An 11461-nucleotide genomic window follows, 5' to 3' on the forward strand; every position below is an offset into this window, starting at 1 on the left:
ACACACACATATATTCCTAAATATAGCCTGCTCAGTCTATATTATGTTACATATATGTAGGTTTTCAGAGCTGGCTGTTTGGTTTTGAATAATTGGTCAGTGTGCTCTTCCTTGGGAAAGACTATTTCTCCCATTCTCAGCATAGTTACCTGTAGTTCTTTGTGTGGGACTGAGGCCTCATGGTCTTTTTTTAATGTGAAGAATTTATAATTGTATGCAAATATGTTTGGTACATTTACATAGTCGTGACCATGTGTAAAGACAGAACACTTAATTTGGCTCATGTTTCTGAAGCTTCAGTCTGTTATTGCAGGGAATAAAATGCTTGAACATCATGGTAGCTGGGGAACACTCAGGAAGTAAGCAGGTCAAGAAAGATCTCCTAAAGATTCACCACAGGGCTACCTGCTTCTTCCAAAGACCCTTTCCTTCTGTCTTCACCAACTTCTAATGACTTCACTGTGTTACAAGTTAAGAAATCCCACTCATGGGGCTGGGGATTTAGCTCAGTGGTAGAGCGCTTACCTAGGAAGCGCAAGGCCCTGGGTTCGGTCCCCAGCTCCGAAAAAAAGAACCAAAAAAAAAAAAAAAAAAAAAGAAATCCCACTCATCCCCCCTCCCCTCAAAGTCACCCTCTATACTTGTAAACCCCCCCCCAACAAAGAAAATAAAATCTTGCTATGGAAACTGCAGTATGTCACAGTATGTCCCACAGTAGACTCTTTAAAATTTTTAAAAATTTTTTATTGGATATTTTTTATTTACATTTCAAATGTTATCTCCTTTCCCGGTTTCCACTATCCCATTCCCCCCTCCCCTTCTTCTATGAGGATGTTCCCTAACCCATCCACCCACCGACTCTTTTGTCCACACTTCTTTACTTACAAATGTCGATTGCAATGACTCATTGGTCTGGTTCAAGGCCTCTGGCTTCTGCTACTCTATCAATATTGGATCCTTACTGGGACTCCTCTCAAATATCCTGTTGTTGCCCTGTGTCATGGAGATCCTGTAGTTTTGGATCTGTTGGACTGACCCCCTCATGAATTCCAGCAGTTCATTGATGGATTAAATGCTGGGGTTGGCCAATTCAAAGCCCTGGATCTGGGCCTGAGAGGTATCTGAGCTTGAGTCCTCCAGCCCTCCTGCTCTCAGGACCTCAGGGAGCCGCCTCACCAGCAACTCCTGCAACCAGGGCCAGCTCTACCCTGCTGCCCAGGGGTGATGCAGGACTCACTTCCTGAGCACTGTACCCAGTGAGGGGCGTGGCCAATTCTCTCACTCTCATGAAGCCACCTACCATAGATGGTGTGAGTCAAGAGAGAGGAGGCTACCTCATGCCATTTTTCATTTGTTAAAACAATCCATACACAATTATTTAAAGTCAGTTTACAAGAGGACGAAATGAAGTTTAATGAAGTTTAAATGACGTCCTGTAGATCACTCACTATGCTGATTTCCTAACCCAATAGTTAACTTCTCTTTAGGTGCCCTTTGGTCTCCACCCACAGCATTTGTGAGTTTGTGATTGTTAGTTTAGTGGTAGGGAGGTTTATGATCCATAACCTGGATGCCACCACCCAGCAGACAAGAGGCAGGACTTCCTGCTTTCCTGACTCCACCAAGGACAACTCTCCCTATAGCCACAGGTGGTGAGGGCAAGAGGGAGGGGAGGGATCTCTCCCTTTTTAACACCACAGCACAGCAGACGGAGCAGGGTTGGCTCTCTCACATTCACATCCTTGAGGTGGGCTCACCTGAAAATGCCACATCCAGGGCCAACTCCTCCCATTGCTGCAGCACTTAAGGGACAGGGACAGCCCTCCTGTTCTGATGACCATGAGTGACAAAGGGCAAGGGGTGGCATCTCTGCCCCACCCATGTCACTGAATGGCATACAGGTGGTGGGGGCCAGCTCTCCCATGCTCATGCCCTCAGGCTGGCTTGCCCTCACCCTATCTACCAGCATAAACTCTACTGTTCTGCATAGGGGAGGTCCAGGAGCTGCTCTTCCGGGTGCTGCAGCTGCTGAGGGACAGGGACAATTCTGCTGTCATGACTATAGGGACAGGTCTCCCACTTACTGCAGGGTGGTGACAGGTAAAGGGGAAGATGGTGTCTCTCCCTTGTCCACACTACTGCATGGGAAATGAGTGGTAGGGCTGGCTCTCCCAGGCTTGTACCCTCTGGCCAGCTCACCTGCAACTCCTGCAGGCTGTGAGGGCATCTTTCCCAAGCACTGCAGTTGGCTATGGGTGGGGTCAGCTCGCCTGCCCTCATGCCCCCAGGGACAGCTCTCACATGATGTCCAGGTAAGGGGTGGGGCTAGTTCTGAACAGCCCTCAGACATCATGTCCCTGGGCAGAAGGGCAGACCAGAATGTCCACCTGGCGTTTGGTAGTAACAGACCCCTGCTGCTGCAGGGCCAGAGACCCAGATGTGACCCCTGGTGGCAGCACAGGCCAATACCCCACCATGATCCCAAGTGGCATCACCCGGCTACTCACATCAGGCTGTTCCTCACTACTTCTGAGTCTCCAGTTCTGCTTCTCTTCACTGTGCCCACATCTTCTGTTTCTCTTTCTCTTCCATTTCTCCATCACTAACTTGCTCCTCTTAGTGTCACCCAGGGTCTCTGAGTGTTGGGACTCATCTCAGGAGTGGTTTCAAGAGTGCTGTCTCCCTTGTGCATTATGGTTCAGGGTAAGGGTCATCTTGGATATGGTCTATCTCCCTCCCTCAGGCCTCTGCAACACCAGACTGGCCATCATCTCAGGCTAGCTCCCTGTCTGGGCACCAATGGCACTAATTTAGGGATGTTCTTCACTTTGAGTGGCCCCATAGGAGGGTCATCTGTCTCGGGCTCCTTCTTGTATCCAGTTTGCTCCCTTTCCTGGGAGTCTAATTTTAGCACCATATTATTGGTTGTCTCAGACTAGTTTCCTGTCTAGGCTTCCTGGCACTGGACTAGTGGTCCTTTCAGTCTAATGTTTTTTTTTCAGGAAATGTTAGGATACTAGTCATTCAGTTGTTCATAGGTCAGAATACTGAGCTCCTGAGTTTAGAAATAGCCTCTCTCAGGGGCTGGAGAGATGGCTCAGAGGTTAAGAGCACTGATTCCTCTTCGAGAGGCTATCCTGAGTTCAATTCCTAGCAACCATATGGTGGCTTACAACCATCTGTAATGGGATCCAATGCCCTCTTCTGATGCGTTTGAGGGCACATTGTACTCATATACATAAAGTAAATAACTCTTTTCCAAGTAAGTTAAAAAAAGAAAGAAATTGCCTCTCTCCTCTCTGCCCCCTACTGATGCACTAGTGGTACTGCAGCCAGACCTGCAGCGCCTCTAGGGTTTTCAATGAGTGTCCTGAGGCTGAAACCTCTACTGAGAACTTCCTCCTAATAAACCTGCCTTTAGCTACTTTTAATCTGATCTGATCTGGCCTATACTTGTGACACTGAGGGAGACAAAAATCCTATCATGTTGGTGCCAAAACCCGAGGGGGTTGGGTTGAGCCCCCAACTTTGTGGGCTGGGTCCCTGGTCACTTGGGGACTACTTTTCTCTCTCTACCTTCCTCTTCATTTGATATAATCAGCTTTTGGCTCAAGGTAATTCACTGTTTCCCAGCCACAGCCTAAGAGGTACCAGATCCAGGACCCCCAGGATCCCCTCCAAGCCTCAGCCACTCCAGGGCAAGCTTGTTCAATCTGGAACAAAGACACACCTTTGGATTCCCAGACGTTCTTTCCTCACGCAACACTGTTTGACCCCAGGCTATCACATGGGGAGCTGAGTCATAGCTCTCGGGTGTCCGAAAAAGGTTGGGAGATGAGCAACGAAGAGTCTAAACCTGACCCTCTCAGTGGCTCCTGGGGTGCCTGCTCCCAGAATGGGACTGTCTCAGGCTTTGAGCCTCAAACGTCTTTGTTCTAGGGCCTGGCTTTAGTAAATGACCACCAGAGAGCGCTCTTGATGTTAACATCCTGCATGATCTTAAAATTTCTGCTGGAATGTGGGTAAATGGTCTGAATTCCTGCCTCTCCAGGATTTTTTTTGGGAACTGTAGTCTTGTCCCTCCCTCCGTAGCCAATATTCTATGGTTCAGGTCCTACTAAGCAAGGATAATCATGCCAGCAAACTCCTTCGCTTCCAAGGACTCACTCGGATCCGGAACCTGAGTCTCCTATTTTGATCAAGCCCAGACTCTCCCTGCCCCTTCCTCACTACAAAAACGCTAACCTGTTCCAGCTCCAACAGCTTCTCCCAGCTAGGCTGCTAATCTAACCCTCCTAATGTATGTATGGATCATTTGTCTGAGAATTTGATTCCAAATTCCAGAGTCCAATTCTTTAGCCCAGTCTGTGTTCCACATGGCTCTCCGGCTCTTGCAAGCCACCCCACTTCCTTTCAGTTTGCTCTGGCATTGCTCTAGCAATGGCCCTTCTCCCGGAAACCTCCCTTTCTCCTTGCCCACCAGACAAGGCCACACTCACGCCCATGCAGCCCCCCGCCCCTGGCCCCCGCGTTCTGCACAGTCCAGCCTGGGCAGGCCTGAGCACATCGGAATCTTCAACACTCCTTAAGAACTGGTCACTCCTGTCTCTCCAGGAACTCCTGTTTCCTTAATCCTATGCCTGGGCCACAGTGACCTTTATCCCTTAGGCCCATCAAGGGCTACTTCGACCATTCCCACAAACCTCCCCAAATCCATCGCCATGGGTTCCAAAACTTGTTCCGGTTGTTCTACCTCCTCCTCACAGACATGGCTCTAAACAAGCCTCCTCATTTCAGTGCAACATGGTAACAACCCCCCACCCCCACCCCCGCGCGCGCTTCCTGAAGCTAAATTCTCCATTCTTGATAACCTCAGAATCTACAACACAATTTATGGCCTTGTGATAACAGATCCTTCAGCCAAGGTCCTTGACAATTTCCCAACTTCTTAACCCTTTCCTGTCCTGACAGGGCCTGCTGCTTAAACCTAATCATTTAAAACACTTATTATAAACTGTTAAAAATAATGAAAACACCCAAATTAATTGTCAATTATCTCATAATCATAATCAGTAGTATGTTCCTAACTATCTTTAGTCATAATTAATTACCAAAATTAATTACCAAATAAGCTTTATTTAGCTTGCATACACGGTCAGGAACTGAGGCCCTGGGCAGGCACTCTTGGGTGGGATACAGAAACACAGAGACGAGGGCTGATGACACATTAGCCCAGAGTTGTCTACAAATAGGTGGAGGAGTTTTCTCTGTATGGGTAAGATTCGGGGAAGGAGAACTAATTAATTAAACAAAACAATTTTGCTAAAAACAAGCAACATTTGTCTATTTAGATATACTCTACATATAGACAGTCCTCATACACTTCTGAGACCTGTTGAAATTTGCATTTAAGATGGTTAAACTTACCATGACAGGCAGAAACTCCCAAATCCTAACAGTGAGCTCCCACTAAACCCCCACCAACATCTTCAAGAAGATATGGACACAATGACAAAGGACTGCACCTGGGTTGTGGTATGATAACCACTGGAAAAACCAGCCCCAATGCCTTACCTGCTGCCACACCTAACACTGCTTAAGACAAGGTGATCTCTTCCATGTCCTTCCATGAAGACAAAGCTTCTTCCTCTTCTGGGCCTGACGGCCAAAGACTGCCTCAGCCTGCAGAGCCTTTGACCCCACAGGAATCCAACAGGGGTGGCCATGTAGGTAGTCGGTAAATCTTTGTAATTTTAATTGATACTTAGGCCATTTGGATTAAACTTCCTGCTTACTCAGGTAAAATATCTCCTTCTCGGGTCTCTCAGGGGTTTGCAGATGAGATTAATAAAAGAAGTAACCTTTTTACTGTTTCTTGATCCAAGAGAACTCACTTTACAATGACTACTCCCAATGATCAACCACCTATGTTTTAGGGCAAACGCTTGGATAGGAAAGATGTAAAGTTTAAAATTTATAAAATGTCTAAGGATATGAAAGCTTCTAAGAAAATGCTTGAGGATCTAAAAGCAAGTTTGAGGCCCTAAGAAAATGTTTAGGGGTCTAGGAAGATGTTTTGGGGTTGGTAAATACAAGTTATAAAGGTTAGAGGGCTTGAGAAACTTAGATGATGATAGGAAGAGATTTACAGTATAGGGAAGGAGTGAACAATACTTCAGATTTCCCCTCTCGCTACTTTGAGGCATCAAAGTTTAGTGCTTCAATACCAAAGATGGTAATATTAACATATATGAAATTTATCTTTTTGTAAACTCAGAAAGATTCTTATAAGCTTCAGTGGTCCTATAAAACTAGAAGGCCCTTGACCTCCTCAGGACTGATAAGAATGACACCTGCAAATTCCTGGGAAAAAGTGCAGTTACTAGTCGTGAGTCTGTCTTGGTCGACACGTGGATAGAGTCATTCCGCAAATTGTCTGAGGAACTCTACCAGCACAACTGGACACATCTCCATTCCATTCTTTCTGACAGCCTTCACCGTTCCTAAGGTTAGCCCCATTCATAGGGCCAATGGGATTTTTTTTTTTCCCATTCTATTTTTTTTACCTAACACCTTGCCTTCTTCTCTTCCTCCAGGAATGGATTAATGAGGATTCTGGCTTAACAGTCAACCCGATGCGTCTGTACCAATAGACCCCCAACTTTCCTACTCCATGTTCTCCCTCTTCATCAGGAAGTAGCAAAATCTGAATCAGCATCCCTGTGCCCGAAGAGGTCTGGATTTTGGCCTGGAACCCCTGTTCATCCACTACACAAGCTTGGAAACCCCATCTGCCCTCCTTCCTCCAACCCCGTCAGCACTGAGAAAGCTCTCCTGACCACCTGCAGAAAATTCTGGGCTAATATGTCTCTCCTCATCTTTTTGTTTCCGGCAACCCACCCGAGTGCCCACCCAGGGGTTCAGGTTTTGACCATGTATGGACATAATCACAGCTCCTAGCTACACTCCTGATCTACACTCACAAGTCGCCTTGCTTTAGCCTGGATCTGTAACATCACTGGCCTCCACCCATGAGATTGCTCAAATCACCAGAGAGCTGTCTCCTAGTAAACCTGCCTTTATCTACCTTTAATCAGGTCTAATCTGGCCTATATCCGCATCACTAAAGGAGACAAAGAGCCTATCAATTGTTACTTATAAGGTTTTTCCCTTCAAACTTTATTTGTGTGATACTGATTCTTGTATGCAACCTTATTTTAAGTGTTTTATTATCTTTAAATCCAAAACTTTTTAAAACATTCTAAACTTTGCAATCCAGCGATCCCTGTCTTTTAACTACCGAATCTAGTCTACCTGATCCGCTGTTGATATCACTTCCTTGTTTCATCTTCTTTGGTACTGATGATTTCCCCCCTGTATTCTATTTTGTTTTCTGAATAAACTACCTGTTTTGAAGATTACCCTTTAACATTCTGTAGTATTATAAAGTAGATAAAACCAAATGGAGGTGTAATTATGTTGTGCCTTCCACAGCAGTCACCGTGAGTATGAGAAGTTAGACATGACCGCCTGAGCATGTTTTTAAAGGATGGATTCCATTTAAATCGCCAAATAAGTAAAGGCTAGCATGAGGATGCAAGGTTAGAAACGTAATGGGGAGGATGCTTGTGCATTGGAGTAACTGGACTGGAGGACAGGAAATGTGTTAGGATGTGGTTACCACAAGAGAAAGACTTACTGTCTAGAAGAGAGTGGAAAGAGAAAACGATTTATCAACTAAGGACAGTGGAGATAAGACAGAAGGGGGATGATAATGTCTGGACTGGCAGGTGATTATTACAAAAAGATGTAAGAAATAGAACGAACATATATCGTGGATCCCTGTATTACATAGCAGCAGTAGACTCTCGGATAGTGTCAACGACAGTCAACACAGGACTCTTATATCTGGTATCATTTCAATATGGTAGAAAAAGGTCAGAGAGAATCACTTGTAGACGCCATGTATAGACAACAAGGGTGTCACCTTCAACCACCCAAATCCTGTTTCTACAGGATGGGGACACTGATCAGTGGGAATGAGATCCAAGCAGCTGTCATGTGCCAGAACTCCAATCCCTGCCTGTGTGTGGACTTCTGTGGAAGGACCCACCTTCTCTGAAATATTTATTTGATGCCTCAGAAAACACTTGACTACCCAGCACCATGTGTAGTTTTCATGAACGTAAGGGCAAAGTTCATTTTAGAGAAGGTTCTGGAAAATATCCATAATTTTAGGAGGAAGGACTAGGAGAAAAACCTCACTTCAGGAGAACAGAGGTTGCTTGTCCTTATTTACATGCTAACAGGGGAAGTGGCCTTTCGTGGCGATAAGGGATAGGCAGGCACTTGTTCGCGGCCCCTTCTGTTAAAACCAAATTTATGAGCAGAAAGATGTAATGGCTGAAAATTTACAAGAGTTATGAGACAAGGATTGAGCGGTGTGTTCTACAGCCTTTATGCCTACAATCTCTAATAAATCTATACTGCCCGGTTGCTACTCTTGTCCCTGGGAACTGAGTAATGTCCTTAGGACACCTCCCCTGCATTAGCAAGCTGAATGGAGGAACATAATGTTGTTCTACTGAGGATTAGCTGTCAGCAGGGGTCAAAACAGCAAATGCACAGTTCTATTCCATAAAAAGTTTCCTCACCCTAGTCTAGTGCCTTCCAAAAGGAAAAATGTGCTGCGAAGGCCAAAATTCATGTCCCTTCAGTCACCCCAGGCTGCATTCAGAGTTTTGCCAACACCGTATAGAAAGTCACAGTACAAAGACAGTTGACAGTTTCTGAGCTGCTCAACTGGCAAACTCTTCTCTGTAAAGCCATTGTTATTTTCTTTTCTTTTTTTTCCTCCATCTTTATTAAATTAGGTATTTCTTATTAACATCTCAATGTTATTCCCTTTCCCGACCTCCAGACTAACATCCCCCTAACCCGTTCCCCTCCCCTTCTATATGGGTGTTCCCCTCCCTATCCTCCCCCCATTACCACCCTCCCCCCTACAATCCCGTTCACTGGGGGTTCAGTCTTGGCAGGACCAAGGGCTTCCCCTTCCACTGGTGCTCTTACTAGGCTATTCATTGCTACCTATGAGGTTGGAGCCCAGGGTCAGTCCATGTATAGACTTTAGGTAGTGGCTTAGTCTCTGAAAGCTCTGGTTGGTTGGCATTGTTGTACATATGGGGTCTCGAGCCCCTTCAAGCTCTTTCAGTCCTTTCTCTGAATCCTTCAACGGGGGTCCTGTTCTCAGTTTAGTGGTTTGCTGCTGGCATTCGCCTATGTATTTGCTGTATTCTGGGTGTGTCTCTCAGGAGAGATCTACATCCGGTTCCTGTCAGCCTGAACTTCTTTGCTTCATCCATCTTATCTAGTTTGGTGGCTGTATATGTATGGGCCACATGTGGGGCAGGCTCTGAATGGGTGTTCCTTCAGCCTCTGTTCTAAACTTTGCCTCCCTATTCCCTCCTAAGGGTATTCTTGTTCCCCTTTTAAAGAAGGAGTGAAGCATTCACATTTTGGTCATCCTTCTTGAGTTTCATGTGTTCTGTGCATTTAGGGTAATTCGAGCATTTGGGCTAATATCCACTTATCAATGAGTGCATACCATGTGTGTTTTTCTGTGATCAGGTTACCTCACTCAGGATGATATTTTCCAGTTCCATCCATTTGTCTATGAATTTCATAAAGGCATTGTTTTTGATAGCTGTGTAATATTCCATTGTGTAGATGTACCACATTTTCTGTATCCATTCCTCTGTTGAAGGGCATCTGGGTTCTTTTCTGGCTATTATAAATAAGGCTGCTATGAACATAGTGGGGCATGTGTCTTTTTTATATGTTGGGGCATCTTTTGGGTATATGCCCAAGAGAGGTATAGCTGGATCCTCAGATAGTTCAATGTCCAATTTTCTGAGGAACCACCAGACTGATTTCCAGAATGGTTGTACCAGTCTGCAATCCCACCAACAATGGAGGAGTGTTCCTTTTTCTCCACATCCTCAGCAGCATCTGCTGTCACCTGAGTTTTTGGTCTTAGCCGTTCTGACTGGTATGAGATGAAATCAAAACAGAGAAAGCAGAGGTAGACAGAATAATCAGTAAGGCAGCTGGGTGACCAAGACCCAAGACATCTTCAGGCATGGTGAAAACTTACTATGCAAATACCTTTTCACCTTGACTCATAAATCAAGACGCACACTTGATTTTAATGTAATGAAATACGCAAACATTAGGAAGCTGTAATTTATTACTTTCCTGAACTTTGTTTTAGGATTCAGTTTGTGGGATACATGCAGGCAGTATGAAATCGTTCAGTTAAGGGCGTTGCCATTGAACTAGCAGCCTGGGATTTTAATTTCTGTAGCATGTCCTTGCATTTTTAAAAATATTTTTATATACATGCTATTTTTTAATTTTTATTTTGACTCGGGCAGATTGCTCTTTCTCTCCCAATGCACAGCTTTTCTATCTGTGAAAAATACTTGGATCCCTCTCATGGTTACTCCCCATTTCAATGGAATAAAGAATGTATATTGTGCTGTTCAATTACTGATACTCAGGAACCATCCAGTAAGCAGAACAGTACAGTGGTTAGGACTTCAGGCTCCTGATTAGAGCAATCTGAGTTCACATTCTAGTTCTCCTACAGACTAGCTATACCATCCTATTTCTTCAGATAAATAAAGTCTAGAAAAAAAAGGGAGGGGAGACATTTTTTGAGACAAAGACCATATTTGCAGAGTTAAAATTTAGGATATGAAAATTTGTGGGGGCAGGAACAGATTCAGAGTAATTTTGGCCTTTTATTTATCTGTTTGCCTTTTTTTTTTTTTCTTTTTTTCCGGAGCTGGGTACCGAACCCAGGGCCTTGCACTTGCTAGGCAAGCGCTCTACCACTGAGCTAAATCCCCAACCCCTTGCCTTTTCTTTTTGTAAAATTCTCTTTATATCCTGATCACTTTTCCCTCCTCCTGGTCTCCCCTCCCAAAGCCCCTGCCACACCTCTCCTTCTCTCTCCTCTGAGAGAGTAGAGGCTCATTCTGGGTGTCCCCTCTACCCTAGCATATCAAGTCTTGCAGGGCTTGGTGCTGCCTCCCACTGAGGTCAGACAAAACAGCTTAAGGAAAGGAATTCCATGTGCAGGCTACAGCTTTAAGGACAACCCTTGTTCCAGTTGTTCAGGACCCACATGAAAACCAAGCTGCACTTCTGCTATATATGTTCATGGGGCCTAGGTCCATTCCATGCATGCTCTTTGGTTAGTAGTTCAGTCTCTGAGATCCCCCAAGGGTCCAGGTTAGTTGACTGTTGGTCCTGCTGTGGAGTTCCTATCCCCTTCAGGATCCTCAATCCTTCCCCAAACTCTTCCATAAAAGAGTCCGCAAGCTCCACCCAATGTTTGACTGAGAGTCTCTGCATCTGAGTCAGCTGCTAGGTGGAGCCTCTCCAAGGACACTCA

At 45.2% G+C, this 11461-nt stretch overlaps 1 pseudogene; it reads right to left on the minus strand.

Moving 5' to 3' along the window:
* Window positions 1-3235: 3235 nt before the first annotated feature.
* On the minus strand, window positions 3236-3356 carry LOC120095456 (small nucleolar RNA SNORA17; annotated as a pseudogene).
* Window positions 3357-11461: the final 8105 nt, after the last annotated feature.

The sequence above is a fragment of the Rattus norvegicus genome, chromosome 10 (genome assembly GCF_036323735.1).
Source record: "Rattus norvegicus strain BN/NHsdMcwi chromosome 10, GRCr8, whole genome shotgun sequence".
Lineage (NCBI taxonomy): Eukaryota > Metazoa > Chordata > Mammalia > Rodentia > Muridae > Rattus > Rattus norvegicus.